This window comes from Macrobrachium rosenbergii, chromosome 37 (assembly GCF_040412425.1).
Source record: "Macrobrachium rosenbergii isolate ZJJX-2024 chromosome 37, ASM4041242v1, whole genome shotgun sequence".
NCBI lineage: Eukaryota > Metazoa > Arthropoda > Malacostraca > Decapoda > Palaemonidae > Macrobrachium > Macrobrachium rosenbergii.
The window spans coordinates 11,507,309-11,523,722 of record NC_089777.1 but is presented as its reverse complement, the minus strand read 5'-3'; the positions used below and the strand labels follow the sequence as shown (position 1 = coordinate 11,523,722).

The 16,414-nt window shown below is 36.8% G+C and overlaps 1 long non-coding RNA gene across 5 annotated transcripts in view; it reads left to right on the top strand.

Annotated features, from left to right (window-relative positions):
- The first annotated feature begins 1,766 nt into the window (after positions 1-1,766).
- LOC136825297 (uncharacterized) overlaps positions 1,767-16,414 on the top strand; it is a 53,000-nt gene continuing 38,352 nt past the window's right edge. For all 5 annotated transcript variants that reach the window (XR_010849289.1, XR_010849285.1, XR_010849287.1 and 2 more), the window contains exons 1-2: positions 1,767-1,868; positions 6,016-6,144. This is a non-coding gene — a long non-coding RNA (uncharacterized lncRNA). The remainder of the gene's footprint in view (positions 1,869-6,015; positions 6,145-16,414) is intronic.

Genomic DNA, 16,414 nt, shown 5'->3' with positions numbered 1-16,414 from the left:
CCTTTTTTATGAACCCTGGTGACGGCATCATTATTTCCCTAATCAATTCGTAGGCTAATAATTACAGTACTCATCTGATTCGGCATCAACACAATTGGCGTTTATATTCCCAATTTTCTCCTTAAAAGATTACAAAAAATATAGGCCAGTTATTGATTGCTGTAACCTTGGCGGGAGACTTTTTTCCCTTTATTTTTCCAGTTAAGCCATCAAGAGGTCTATGTAAATCATTCATACCTGTTCCCGCTTCTCGGATTTTCTGATAATAATTTTTATTTCAACTTTTTTTTTTTTATTGGGTAACTGGAACGGTTTCAAACTATTCTGCATTTTCCCCGTGTATTTTCAGTCTTTCATTTTCATCATTTGTCCCCTTTTCGCCCCTTTTTCCTTCTTTAGCCTCAGAATTTCACCATTAAATAAGGGTATCTTTCTTGTTTGCTCATGTGGTATCCGAAGTAGGTGAATATCGACTGAGGTATTTGAATGATGCGAGAATCATAACTTTTGTTAACATGTGCACTAATTATTATGGAGTAATAATCAGTGCACATGTTAACAAAAGTTACGATTCCCGCATCATTCACATATCTCAATCGCTATTCTACGGATATCGCATAAGCAAAAAAGAAAGATACCCTTTTTAATGTTGAAATTCTGAGACTAAAGAAGGGAAAAAGACGAGAGAGAAAGACTGAAAATACATGGGGAAAATACGGAATAGTTTCAAACCGGTTCAATTACCTAATAAAAAAAAGTTCAAGTAAATATCATTATCAGAAAATCCGAGAAGCGGGAACGGATGTGAATGAACTACGTCGACCCCTCATACAAATGGGGAAACATGCAGAGAAAAGAAGATTCCACTTGTGTTTTGTCTAATCAAAGAAATAGTAGAAGACCAGTTAAGAGCCCCCTACGGGCTGTGCTGGACAAAAAGCATAGAAAAGATAGGTAAAAAATACAATATAGATGTAAATGGAATGGGAAAATATGCCAAAAAAGAACTGAAACAGGAAATTAAGAGAAGAATAACGCAAGATATCGAAAAGACATTGGAAGAAAAGAAGAAAGAAATGAAGAAGCTGAGATTCATAGATAACTTTGAAGAAAATAAGTATCTAAGGGAACTAGAGACAAAGGATGCATGCTTAATAATGAAAACCAGGCTGAATATGTTGGACCTGAAAGCTAACTACCGGGGAAGATATAAGGATGAGGTCTGTGATAACTGCAGAATAGAGGAGGACAGCACAGAACATTTGTTCAGGTGTAAAACCTTACAAAAAATAGAAAACTTAACATTAGAGACTCTGAAACCCCCGAACAGAAAACTAGTGGAATATATAAGAATAGCCATGAAAATAAAGGACGTCACCAACCCAGAAAACAACGGCACCAGTTAAAAAGTAATAGTAACGTAAAAAGGAGGAGTAATAAAAGTAAATAAATTCGAAATATTAAGGATCATTTGGGAGGTTAAGGGGTAGGGTGCTAAATTAAATGAAAAACTGTTAAATAATATATATATAATGTAAAGTAAAAATAAAACTGAGAAAAATTGTATTGATATATATAATGTAAAGTAAAAATAAAACTGAGAAAAATTGTATTGATATAAATATATAATGTAAAGTAAAAATAAAAGGGTAAAAATGTATTCAAGGGAATAAAGCTTCGCACCTCATGAGAATCGTGTAGTGTGGCCGCAACTATGTTTCTGGAGTGAACGCTTAGGAACCAGGAACCAGGAACCAGGAACTGGTCCGTCTGAAGACTTTCCTTTCCTTCCTTGTGACTTGGAATATCCGTAGAAGCGTCGCCGTTGTGTTGATTATCCCACTTTTGTGTGTTACGAAAATGCAATGGTAAGGCAATGTTTATATTTTCAACCCATTGTTAGCGTAACTAGAAGGACTGCATTTAATTATAAGTTACATTGTTGGGTTTGACATGCTTGTGTCAAATTTTACAAGACTCCTATAACTGAAGTCAGAACTGAAATTTAATTGGTATTATTTTACTTTAAACCGTTATTGTATTTTGGAATTGAAAATATTATTTACCCATGTTTAAATGTGTGTTCTGAACTTTTCTGGTATTCGTTTCAGTAGCAAATGATTACTTTTCTAGATAGAGGACCCATACCCCTATATCCTACAGTTGTGGGGAGCACATGGTCAAGTGGCGTTTTTGAATGGGGGAAACACAAAACCAGTGAAATACAAGGATTTTAATCTCATTGATAGTTCTCGTTGAGATAATGGAATGGTTTCAAACTACAGTAATATGCATTAGACCTGGTACCCTAGGTCAGGTTAGGTAATGTTGATTAGGTCATTTGCCAACGAAACGAACGTCAAAAACGGTCAAAAGAATAAAAAATACACAATAAAGCAGGAAATACAATAGTGGTTTAAAGAAAAATTTTACCATATATATATATATATATACTGGTCATAGCACATTTAGGGTAACATTATCTATGTTGAGCATTTGGTTGGTCCAGTCCTCCTGCCAGGTAGAAAACAGTGCCCTTGGTTAGATTATGATATGTTACTGTAAATATCACTTATATATTTTACTAAAGGATATAAGTGAGGATATTTTACTAAAGGATATAAGTGAGGTTTCCCAGGACCTGAAACTCCAGGTTAGGTTAGGTTTGTGGGTAGCCTCGTAAATGCAATTATTATGAAAGCGAATGTTAGTTTAATTCTTAAATAGAGAAGCATTTGTTAAAAGCCAGTATTTCTATTAAACAAATATAGACAAAATCTATTTTTGGAGAAGTCATAGGGGACTAACGATTACAGTAATCCTGTCGTAGCACACGCAGGCTCTGTGCAGCTTCCCTTTGACCTCAGTTGCATTGATTTTTTATTTTTTGTCTCTTCCTATTTTTTAGTTGTTTATATTCTTTAACTTTACCATGTTCTAGTTTTCATTTCTTATTTAAGAACAAATCCTCCACCCAAACCATATGTTAGTCTAAGACTGTGACTTGTAGGTCATCTTAATATGTTTTAAAATTATAATAATATAATAATAATAATATAATAGTAATATTTGGAATAGAAAAATGCGCCTTGATCAACATACAAAAAGGCAAAGTGACAAGGACTGAAGGGATATAGCTACCAGATTGGAATAGCATCAAACACATAGGTGAAACAGGATACAAAGCCCTGGGACAGACTAAAGAACTGGCCAGCGATGAAACAAGGCAATGGCTACAGAGGGGAGAACTCAATAAGGAAATAGAAGGAATACTAACATAGGCACAAGATCAGGCCCTAAGAACTAGATATGTTCAAAAAACAATAGATGGAAATAACATCTCACCCATATGCAGGAAGTGCAGTATGAAAGACGAGACCATAAACCACATAGCAAGGGAATGTCTGTTGCTTGCTCAGAACCAGTACAAAAAGAGGCATAATTCAATAGCAAAAGCCCTCCATTGGAGCCTGTGCAAGAAACACCAGCTAGCTTGCTGTAATAAGTGACATGAACACCAACCAGAGGGAGTGATAGAAAATGATTAGGCAAAGATCCTCTGGGACTATGATATCAGAACAGATAGGGTGATACGTGCTAATAGACCTGACATGGTGTTGGTTGACAAAATCAAGAAGAAAGTATCATTCATTGATGTGGCTATACCATGGGACACCAGAGTAGATGAGAAAGAAAGTGAAAAAATTAATAAGTATCAAGACCTGAAAATTGAAATAAGAAGGATATGGGATATGCCAGTGGAAATTGTACCCATAATCATAGGAGCACTAGGCACGATCCCAAGATCCCTGAAAAGGAATCTGGAAAAACTAGATGCTGAAGTAGTTCCAGGACTCATGCAGAAGAGTGTGCTGCTAGCAACAGCACATGTAGGGAGAAAAGTGATGGACTCCTAAGTTAAGTTAAGTATACCTTAGTTTAACCAGACCACTGAGCTGATTAACAGCTCTCCTAGGGCTGTCCCGAAGGATTAGATTTGTTTTACGTGGCTAAGAACCAATTGGTTACCTAGCAACGGGACCTACAGCTTATTGTGGAATCCGAACCACATTATAACGAGAAATGAATTTTTATCACCAGAAATAAATTCCTCTAATTCTTCATCGGCTGGTTGGAGAGTCGAATGCTGGGCCAACAGCGTGCTAGCTGAGAGCTCTACCCACCCTCCAATGAAGAACTGTGGACTCCTAAGGAGGCAGGATGTAACCCAGAACCCCACACTATAAAAACCACCCAGTCAAATAGGTTGACTGTGATAAACCCCCCCAAAAATAAATAAATAAATAATAATAATATTGCAGAAAGAAGGCACATTGGTCTGAGTTTTAGGACACTTTTATGTCCCCTGGGTCAGAACTTAAACTACACTTCATTTTTGATGGCACTGTTATACTAACAATAATGTAGATAGTAATAACAATAATGAAATGCAGTGTATATATTTCCTCTGTGTAATACCAACAATCTGGAGTTAATAAACTGACAACTTTTTCCCTTTTGTCATTGTCTTCTGAGTATGGCCGGAGCGCCTGATGATTTTACGACGTAAGCATTTTCATAGGGAAGACCAGTCAGTGTATTGTAACATAGGCTTGATAAGTTTGGAGGGATTTTTATTTCAGAAAACCTCTTAATTTACCCAATATTAAATTTCATATGGGTCTGTACACCGTAGGAGCTGTAATTTAGTTTTCATCAAAATTGAGGTAAAATTTTACTTTTAACCATTATTATAATTTGGACTTGAAAATTTGATGTGTACATTTTGATGTTCCTTTCATTTACAACTGACCTAACCAACCACACAATATCATGCTCAAGGGTTAGGTTAGGTTAGGTTAGGCATGGTTCTTAGTCAGTTGGGAACGAGACGAACATCAGAAACGTTCAAGTCACACATTAAGATTTTTGAAAATTAATATTTTTAAATCCAGAATGTGATAATATTTTAAAGTAAAATTTTACCCCGCATTTCATCAGCAGTATAAACATAATATTCTTCTACCACCTTGCCAACTATATCAACTTTGCAGTGTGAAGTTTTTCCTAAAGAAAAGATAAATAATGCCTTGCATCCACGAACTGTGTTCGTTTCCTCTTATGCCCAGAAGCCTACATGAATAATTTCTGTATTTTATTAATCGCTTTTCCAATAGTTTCTCCAGTTTTTACATTTCCTTGCGTCTTGTTCACAGTTGAAATGTAGTGAAGACTTACATTGTAATAGTTTACTGTGATATGGAATATGTCATTTTCTTCAAAATTGTTGCAAAGAAAACTAGTAATTCTTGTGACGGACTAAAATATTTTCCATGGCGGAAAGCTAATTGTTTTGCATGGGATGAGGTCTCTCAGATTCATGCCTAATTGTTAGGTTAGAATTCATTTTTGTTTTTTAGAGGCAGCGTTATTTGAATTTTTTTCATGTATCAACATCAAAATAATTTAGATGATACCTCCTGTAATATTTATTACAAGTACTCTTCCCAAGACATTTGCATTCAGTTTTCAGACTAGTCAATATTTTTTTATCATCTGTATGTTGAATATTTAGTCATAGCCGTGTCAAGTATCTGGTCTTTTAGAGTTGATTTATATTACTCTGTATGCATTTATAATATAATATTGATGGTTGTGCAGTAGATTTCTTGACTGCTAGGTTCCATTATCCATGTGGTTGACCCTAGTATTAATAGAGTACTCTTTTAATCCTGGTTGAAACGATGGCCGAATTGGTAACGCCTTACAACCAAGCCAATGTTTTCAGGGAGGGTATAGTTATTGTAAAAGTTGGGTTCATGGAGTGAGGTTAAAACTAATATTCTCATTGCTGGTAGATGGAGTTGATTGCTGAGGAGTGGGGTTGGAGTAGAATGATGTTGTTCGTAGGAAGCAGCATCGTGGTGATTACCCTAGGGCAGGGATGTTAAGAGTACAGGAAGTGTACTTTCATATCTCTAGGTACCTGTTATTTATCAGTTGTTGTCTCTCCAGGGTTTTGGCACAGTAACCCTGCCCCTTCTTCTGCTGAAGTGGTAATCTCCGAAGAGACCTTCTTGATGAGGCTGTCACTCCTGTGTGACAGTCCTTCTAAGATGCCAGATGGTGGATTGAATTCACAAGGTAAGCAAACACTTATTTTGTACATATTATTTTGCATTAGGTAGTCTTCACAGGGTTAGGCCTAGCTGATTTTCATCTTGCCCCTCCCCCCTTTCCCCCTCCTCTCGCCTTTTTCAAATGTGGGAATCAGCTGCATAATGGAGAGGGAAGTTTCATTTCAAAAATGTAAATACTTAATCTAAAACATATCTTTCAAGTACTTACCTTTTCACTACATAATTTGCCCTGAACAGTAGAAGATTGCCCAGGAATAGATAGAAAATGTATATTCATATAAAACCAAGTGTTTTCTTTTGTTTCCTATCTGTTGAATTCCTGCTGGCACGGAAATAATAGCTAATAATGCAGAGGTAAGTGTTAAATAAATATATCTTTAATTAAGTGTTTATATTTTGGTTTTTATAATTTCTATGTCAAAATATTTATTTTATGGCGTTGGAATGGTGCTTGTTGCCAGACAGGTCAGGGAATACTCAGTGATTTTCTATTTTGTATCATGGTTCTGGGGTTAAATATACATATCTGTATTTTGCTGGTAGTTATTCATTTAATTCTTCAGTGGATGGGAGATGTTATGGTCGAGCCATTTCCAGTTCTATGATGGATGTATTGGCATTTTTTTTTTTATAATCCACGGATATTTAGTTGAGTGGTAGTGGTCAATGTCAGTCAACATATTTTACTAGAAGGAAGATGGGTGATAGTTTTAAAGGGGTAGTTGGGAAATAGGAATGTGATGGCTTTCAAGATGTGGAAAAGTAAGGGGATTTGAGGAAGATGGGAAACAGAATCATGTGACTTTGGAAATGGATAGGGAGAAGGCAGAAGGGTGGCGTGTAGGAATTCGATGCATGAGGGGTGGGGACTGGTGGTAGTGGCCCCATCAAAGAATGTGGGATGTATAATATATCGTCACTCATTGAAAAGGAGGATTTTAGAAGGGGCAATGTTTTCTGGGTAATATCAGCTTGTAACAGTAAACAAGTAAAAAATGAACTTCGGCACAATTGAGTTTTCTGTACTAAGCCACGGTCCGATGGTGGCCACAGCCACGGTCCATGAAATTCTTAGCTGCGGCCCATGAAACTCAGACACAGTCCTGTGGCAGCCTCATCCAAGGCCCATGAAATTCTTAGCAGGTCCCCATGAAACTCAGCCACGGTCCGGTGGTGGCCTGTGTTGTTGGTACCTATGGCAGTGCCAGAAGTATGATTATGGCTAACTTTAACCTTGAATAAAATAAAAACTACTGAGGCTAGAGGGTTGCAATTTGTTGTGTTTGATGATTGGAGGGTGGATGATCAACATACCAATTTGCAGCCTTCTAGCATCAGTAGATTTTAAGATCTGGGGGCGGACAGAAAAAAGTGCAGACGGACAGACAAAGCTGTCACAATAGTTTTCTTTTACAGAAAACTAAAATGGGTTGGTCAAATTAGAGTGCATTTTCCTAATTCCTTCCCTGCAGAAAGTTCAATACCATAAACCTCTAAGTGGGTTATTTTCTCTCTGGTATTTATTGATTTTGTGGGTGTGGGTTGGAAGCAGGAGGGTGTCATCAGCACTACCTGTTTCTTCAATATAGATTGTTTTGGGAAAAGTTCCAAGGCACAAGTTGTGTACATTACCCAGTGGCTGGGCTGAATGTAAAGGGAAATGATAGATGAGCAGTTATATCTTTCAGTTTCACACAAAAATCAGAGTAAATCCACTTCAGGTTTTTGGTATGGATTATGAATTGATAGTATAGATTTTTCACTACTTTATTTGCTTTAACGGGATTGTTCAACTTTTCTGTGTTCATCAGCTTATTTAACTGTTTCCGTGTAGGATGTTCTGTTGTAGCCAGAAAGACAGATGACATTCCCAAGATGGTTGTATTAGGTATTGAAGTCTTTTAGAATACCCTGAACAGTGGCACAGATCTTAATATTGTCCTCATTCTCAGGTGATGGGACTATATTTATTACCCCCTCCATAGGATCAACCACGTGATTTGTTTGGCTGTGATCGTGGCTGGCAGACATGTATGGATGAATGTTGATGACAAAAATAGTGATAAAAACAACAACAACAATAATAATAATAATAATAACAACAACATATACAGACACCACCCTACTTTCGAACGAGTTAGGTTGTGAAAGAACGTTTGTATCTTGAAATGTTCATAAGTTGGTTTTTAATATGTAGTGCATTATTTTTGTTGATGTTTACATTCCCGAATTAACTCGGGAGTCATAGATTATACTATTTTTGCTGCATTTTTAAATCATGCAGTATTATAAGGAATTACTTTGGATGCTAGAAAGGTGGAAAGAAGAAAATAAAATATAGATTCAAGCAACATTCAAAATTTAGTATATTTTCTATGCTTTGAAAGTTATGAACTTGGAGTTTATTTTGCAGGAGCAGCATCAGACATTGGAAGTTCATAAAGTAAACAATGCAAACCGCCATCTGTTGACAAAAATACAAACTAAATATGGAACATTGGAAATATAGAAAATGGGAATTCATCACAGACCAAGTTAAATTGGGAAGATAGAAATAAGTAGGAATATTTTAGGAGTATGAACGAATATTCTCATGATTGTAAGAAGAATACATGGGAGTTAATCACGTTCTTTGCAAAAATTCTTACTAGCAGAGTAGGTGCACAGAACAAAATCTGAACTTGTGACCCTGTCTGTTCGTATCTATGAATGTTCGTAACTTGAATGTTTGTAAGTAGGGTGGTGTCTACTGCAATAGCAATTTTGGCTGCATTCGTCTTATACAGAGAAACCCGTAAAGCAGAACGCCACAAGGTACTCTACCCCTGCCCACAGAAAAACCACAAACTCAAGCATTGCCTCAGTGGCCTTTTCAAATGCTCTGAAAGATGTAAAATGACAGTGGTGAATACTTTTATCAGGAGGACATTCACACCGCTTATCTTGAAGAAGTACGATTGAGCAAACTGATAAGGTTACCCTACAAGGGATCCTCAGAATGGCAGGTTGAACAGCACATCTGGACTACATAGGGTAATGAAACAACAATAACAGCAAGAATTGCTGGGGAACCACAAAGATCTTTTACAAAAGGCACAAGACATGACAATTACAAAGATAACAAAAATCACCCTAGACAAATTCTTGCAAATTATGTAGCTACCATCTGCCCCAAATAAAACATAAAACTCTTTTTGTATTGTAGGAGACTAAAGATAGTGGAGGTACTACTGTAAATCAACCCAGTCTCTGCAGACAGCCTGAGGAGATGGAATGTGGTATACCTATTTCAGTGACCTGTTGACAGATTGCATCAGGATTAAATTGGAGTATCCAAAACAGGTCCATCCAAATGTGTCTCCTGTCACTCTCAGCAGAGATCATATAACGCAGATGGCTGTAATGGCTAGATAATAACTACAAAGTTCCTTCGCTTCACACGTCTGTAAAAACCATGAAAATTAACTGATGCTAAGTGTAGGACTGAGGCTTAGTACACCTCAACAATCCACCTACCCTTAGCCACCACACTGCCTAGCCATACCAGTGCAATAACAATTGTAGTATTTTTTTTTTTATTACATTGGAGTCAGTTATTTGAAGAGCATAAATAACAATAATGCAAAGGATAGCACACATGGTAATACCTTGTCATTATGAAATTCAAAAGGCTTTCAAAATGTCTAGTGGCATAAATCTGGAGTGCCCTCTTTTTAAACCATAATGCTATTTTGCCTCTGATAGTGTAATTTCTACCTACAATAGGATATGTTGTTGTTTGCAGAATTATAAGATATTCACTGGCGAAGATCGTGGATATCGTCTGAAACTGCAGGCTCAAACTAAAACTTTCTCTATTTCTAGTTAGTGCAGTATGTCTAGTAATATGGGTTTCCTCTTCTTGAGTAATTTGATATTCAAAGTGGAGGTCACCTGTACATCAGAACAGATTGTTGGAGAATCATATGAAGATAAGATGTTTAAACTCTTTACTGGATAACATTTTAAGTTTTCTTAAAGTTACATGGTTTTTATCAAAAGATATTCTCAGTATATATATAAATTGGGATATAGAATTAGCTTTTGACACAGAAGGATCTTATCCAGAAAATTTCTGTGAGAAGAACAAAGGAACTGAAGAACATGCCAGCGAGGCAAGTTAGGAACACTCCCATCATGTGACCCATGTGGAGGACAAGTTTGCTAGAACCCTGTAAAGATAAGAGAACAGAGTCATCATGTTAGAATAACCAATCAGTAAATAAGTGACATTTCAAAATAAGTACAGTACATGACTTCTTTTGAATGTTAAGTGTTATGTATCTCTGCTTAGTGTTTACAGACACCCACATAGCACAGTGGTTACCAGCCTTGCTTCAGCAGTGAGAGAGTCAAGATTGATCTTAAGTGGAAGAAATGACTTGTGCCTGTTTCCTGAATGAAACCATTAGTGACTTTGCTGACTGAAGAAATTAATTACATACCAGGTGGCTTGTTGACTGTTGACTCGTGGTGAAGACTTTCTTAGAATTGAAGGTTAAAAGCCTTTGGAGCCATCTTTGGCCCCAGAAAGTGTTAACCTTCTGGTTCTAGAACATTGTTTTGGGAAAACCTGGTTCTAGAAAATTGTTTTGGGAAATGGATGTGAAGTTATGCCCTCTTAACTCTGGTTACAACTGACCACATTCATCTAACTACCACGTGTGGAAGTGATTCACTTGGATCAAGTGGCTTAGCAGAAGAGTCAGTGCAATTAATAGTAGGCTGTTGGTGTGAGTTGAACCATTCTTTGACTGCCCATGCAGTATAAATAAAGAAGTTGCTCATAGCTATATGACTGAACAAGGGATCAGGCAGAAGGAATCATCATAACCTATTTCTATGGGTGATTATGCTTTCTTTGGTCAGAACCAGCTGTCCTGGACCAGAATCTACCATCTGACCCCACGGACCTAAAGATATTGTCCTACAGCACTTTGAAATGAAAGTTGAAGTGTATATCTTCATATCTGAAGAGATGTCAGTGTTAAATGATGATTAAATCTCATGGAGAAAGAGAATTATCAATAGGAGATTAATGATAATTCAGGTCTTAATATTATGTGAAGGCAAATAAACAGCTACATTGTTCAACCCAGTTCACTACATACACTTATACAGCACATAAAATACATAATTTCAGAACTGGTATACAAATCAGGTATATTTTCCCATACTTAATATGAACAGTAAGCAAACCAGAAGCTTAGATTTATCATAGTCCTTTACAAAAATAATAAACATTACCTTGTATTGTTGGGATGCCCTCAGTGAAGTCTACCTTGGATGTCAGTGAAGAATATTGTGACACTCTTCCAGAAATTCCATATCCACAGCTGAATACCGTAGTGCGAATACTAATCGCTGTTCTTTTGATAAATGGTGTTCTATGATGTAAACCAAATTCATGTAACCACCTTTATATTGCACCACGATTTTTAGTTTCATTCCTCTTTTGATTGCAGCAGCAACATTTGAAAGTGCCTAGCTTACAGCAACTCTTCACAAATTTGTTTTGATTCATTATTGCATTGTTGGGATGGCTACTTCTGTCAGTTAACTAAAACATCATCTTGTCTGAATCATTTAGTCCATTTAACAACTGTCTGCTTGTAGATGGTAAGCTTACAGGATATTTCACTTGTGGGGTGTATTTGCCTCGTGTAACTCTTGTTTGCCCGTGTTATGGAGAGTCTAAATTCCTGTCTTGGATGTGGCCCATCCATTTTTGAGTAATGTGGGAATGGCTAAACTGTTCCAGTGCACTAGATTTCATGAATTCCCCCAAAATAATGATGTCACAACTTCCATGCAGTTTTTATGGAAAAGCACTAAGTCTTATTGTTACAACCTGAAGACTTATTTGATCAGACAAGTATTAGATATATATAATAATGCATTGATTATTCTGATACCTGTACTAGCATAGTGCTGTAAATAAATAAATTTTTAAATTCTAAATATTAGTTTTCTATGTGTGGATAAAAGTATTTGGGAAAAAAAAACATTACTTCATAGCATCCAAAATATGTCTTCACAACTTTTTCAACACATTTGACACATACATACAGTGTATTTTGCATTAGGAAAAAGCATTCTACAATTATTACACCAATGCAAGTAAAAGATGAATGTAGTGCTTGAGTTGCGGAGTGCTTTACTTAAATTTAAGTCTAATTTGAAGTCACCTCAGTTTTGAGGAGGTTTGTAACTTGTGCTTATCTTGGTTATCTTACTCCATTTTGACTAATATCCTAGTTTACAAGTGAAGTAAAATCCTACCACACACACAAATTGCTATCCTAGCTTTAGTAATCTTACTGTTATCCATCTTAAAAGCTTAATTCTAGGTTACACACAGTGTTAAGGACTCAAGGTGGAAGTGTCAACCATTACCAGCCCCAAAATATAATCAAGGTCCTTAATGATGAAACCATGCTAGAATTAATCCAAAAGGAAATTCAACTGTAGCCCAACAGACATGAGTAAAATGCTTAAATCTCATAGAAAGTGCAGCACAGTACTGATTAAAATCAAACATAATGAGCAAGATAATTCAGATGATGACAAAGGTGTGGTACATATGGAATAATGTCTGTCGTGTAAACTCCAAATAAGTGTTACAAATAAAATGAGTATAAGAAAATTACAAAGAGAACCAGAGTTTAACACAGTCAAAATCTGAAGGGAATCACACCTAACCTCAAAGGAAATTTAGGAGAATCAAATACAAATACAGAGAGAATCCGAGGGGGTACAAATCTAAACCCAAGTAGTTCAAGAAAGATCTAAACTTAACCACAAAAAATTTAGGAAAGATTCGAATTGAATACAACAGAAACCAATGGAAAACAAAAAATAAATACAGGGGCACAAGGGGGATTTCCGTTCAGCATAAAGGAGACCAAATGTACAGTAATTCAGATCCAACACAGAAGGACCCAAGGAGAGAAAAATCAACTTCAAGACAGGAAGATTTTAATAGAATCGAAATGTGACCCATTGATGATCAAGGGGGTAAAAGTAGTCTTATATTCAATGTAAAAGGTTTCAAAATTAAGTATTGAAAAATGTCTTTTAATTCTGTAGGAGATTAAAAAGATTTAATATATAACCTGTTACTTGTAGAAATTGGCATTGCTCTTGTGGTTGTGGCGGGGTGCTGACCGCCTGTCACCTGAGAGTATTGCACTCCTTTATCAGCAGTAAAGTTAAAGTAGCCAAAGCTACACACTATAGGCATGATGCTGTTTGGAAGTCTGATGAAGGTTCTTCTGGTGATTAATACATTTGTGGAGCATGTAATACAATCAGAACCCTTGTGGAGGACCTCAACCATATCTAGAGGGTACTGGAACCTCATGCAGTTGCTGGCCAGCAAAAGGATGAGATCCTTCAGTCTTATAAGAGTTTTCCATGTCACAATACCCGGCTAGGTACAGTAATTGTTTGTCCAAATCTTCAATGCTTAAGTATGTCATTCAAACATACATAACTTTTGCTCAAGTCTAGGTATCTGTCATGATAGGAGGGATGTGCACATAAGATAGCAATTGTCTTTTCTTTTCAAATAATGAAAGTTTTCTCCTGAATATGACCTTGAGAGGGTATATGGTTTGACTGGTATAAGAGGCATTAATAAACTTTCCCCATCCAGGTGTAATGAGGTGTAATTAATCACCACAAAATTTTGCTGTATGTCAAAAGTTGTTGCACCTCTGGTTCCTGAATTTTCTGTCTTTTAGTTAAGCAATGATACTGTAATTCAAACCCAGATAAAGATTTGTCTCCATTCAGCACTTGGAGGGTTCTTGAGATTGGGCATCCAAAGTAATCATATGGAACCATTTTCTCTCTTACTTTCCCTCTCACATGCCTTATATTTCTGATGCTGTAATTTGATGCCTGTTGAGGATATTGCTGGCATTAATGCAAATGAAATAAAATGCAAAGTACTGGATGGTGAAAAGGACTCTGTCATTGTGGCATGTTAAGACATCTGTGCAGCCACTGGGTCCAAAGATCATACTGCTCATGTCAGTACAGAGGAGAGTTGTGCCCTCTACTAGCTCTTGTATTTGCATGGACACTTGAAAATTACCTGCCTTTTGTCCTCTAAAATGATGAAATAGGTTTACTTGTCTGCCAGATTTACACTTGTCCCTTCAAGAGACTCCAGGTGCAAATCACCTTTTCAGGGGTTGGACAGACTAAGACTTGTTTTGCTACCTGCTTGCACATGCAGATGGGTCTAGTTGTAACTTCAGGGGATGTGCTTTTGTTGGCTTGAGTCATCTTAGCCTTCAAAATGAGTATTCCCAGCTGTTGAACAGTGTACGGCTGCACAGAGGTTCTTTTTGACCCACTGTCAGTACTTTTGGTTGCAACCTTTACTTTGAAAGTGGTTGTAGGGAGAGCAGTAGGTCCAAGCTTTGGTGTGATGGATGTTGCAAGAGACCTGGGCAATTATTACTACAATGGGTACCATTGTAGTGGTACACTTCAATTTCTTGGATGACATGGACATCACTCATGGTGATGCTATGACAGTAGGATGCTGGCAGGACCTTTAGGCATGGATAGGAAGGGGATTAATAGTTCTCCCAGAGCCACTGGAAACTCAAGTCAAGCTTAGTGACTTACTGGGTTCCTTGGTTGCCATTTGAACGGCAAATCTTCAGGCAAAGTATCCACATGGAATATTTCTTTGCAGGGGAACATACAGCACCCAATCCAGTCATATCAACACTTGAAAACGTTTTTTCAAGTGTTGCTCTCCTGCTGTCATTACATAAAGTGGTTCAGGATGAAGTAAACTAGAAGTTTAGGGGTAAATATTTACCATAAGAGGACTTGGATAAAAAATTTCAACAACCATAGCACTGAGAGCAAGGTTAATCAAAGTCAGATTTCAAGAAATGGCCCTTGTATTTACTTTGATTACTTCAGTTTTCTGAATCACTTCCATGTAGCGTTGTATACTGTTATTTTGGATACATCTCTGTATATATTTAATATCTTATTATCTCAATTATTGTATTATCTCAGTAAGGCAAATATCAATTTACTTCTATTTAGTTCTAAAATATTTCCAAGTAAAAAAATATCAGAGGTGAGCAGGGTGGCAGAATTGGTGTGCAGTTATAAAAAATAAAGTAATTATTCTAATAAAATATTTCTAATGGAGAACAGATGGCGTGAGATAGACACTCCTGACCTGGAAGCAAGGTCTTGCAAGGTCTGCTTTGAGTTGCCAGGACACTTATCTATATAATTCTGTGAACTAACACAGAGAAAACTCATTTCCCTGGCAACTAGCTAATACTTTCATTTCAGTACAGGCAGGTTGAGTAGTTTCATATAACAGGTGAGCAGTATTTATTGAATATTAATCAAGGCCATGATGTTCAGATAGTCTCTCAACATAATGCTGTTGGAAGTGTTCGTGCTAGTTTCTGGTTAACCCAAGTAGGACTGGAGGCCAGGGGGGCCAACCAATTACATTGTGTAGTGCACTTGCTGTAGTGGCAATGTCATGGTTGCACAACTGAGGGTTTTGGGATTTTCAGAGGGGTAGAATGGGACAACCCTCCATCCTATGAGTTAGTTTCTTATTATGCAGGAGCCTCAGTCGTTTGCAGGTTCAGGCAGGATTGTATACACCAAGATATCATTATTTTGAAATTTTGCGACAAACGTTACTCCTACCTAAAATGAGTTCTGGTGGCATGGCTATTGATCCTCATACTTATGTTGTAAAGGGCTTAGCCCTTAAAGAACTATTCCCTGGCTTGACCTGCATGACCTAATACAATTTAGAAGGAGAGATTAAGAGAAATAGATCACAGAAGTGAAAAGGGGAACTCTAATAGACAGGCATTAGAAATATTAGTCTGTCCAGAAAGATGTACAGAAAGAGCAGTGTTGTGTAGATGGAGAGAGAATAAATGGAAAAATGGGGTAAACTGTACAAAATCTCCTGCACTCCTGTCTTTAGGTTCATATCGCTCACTGACAAACTTAAGTGCTTCTGAATAGGGATAAGGGTGCTGTAGGGTACATGGACTTAGCAGTGACCTAGAAGGTGAAGAGATTGACCCCAAATAATGTATTTTCCCATTTGGCAAGAGAGTATTGATTTTTATGAATACTCTCTTGATAAATAAAAAGCTTAATCTTCATTGCCACAGTATGCAAGTAAATTACAGAAAGATAGCAATGCCACTGTTATGTTT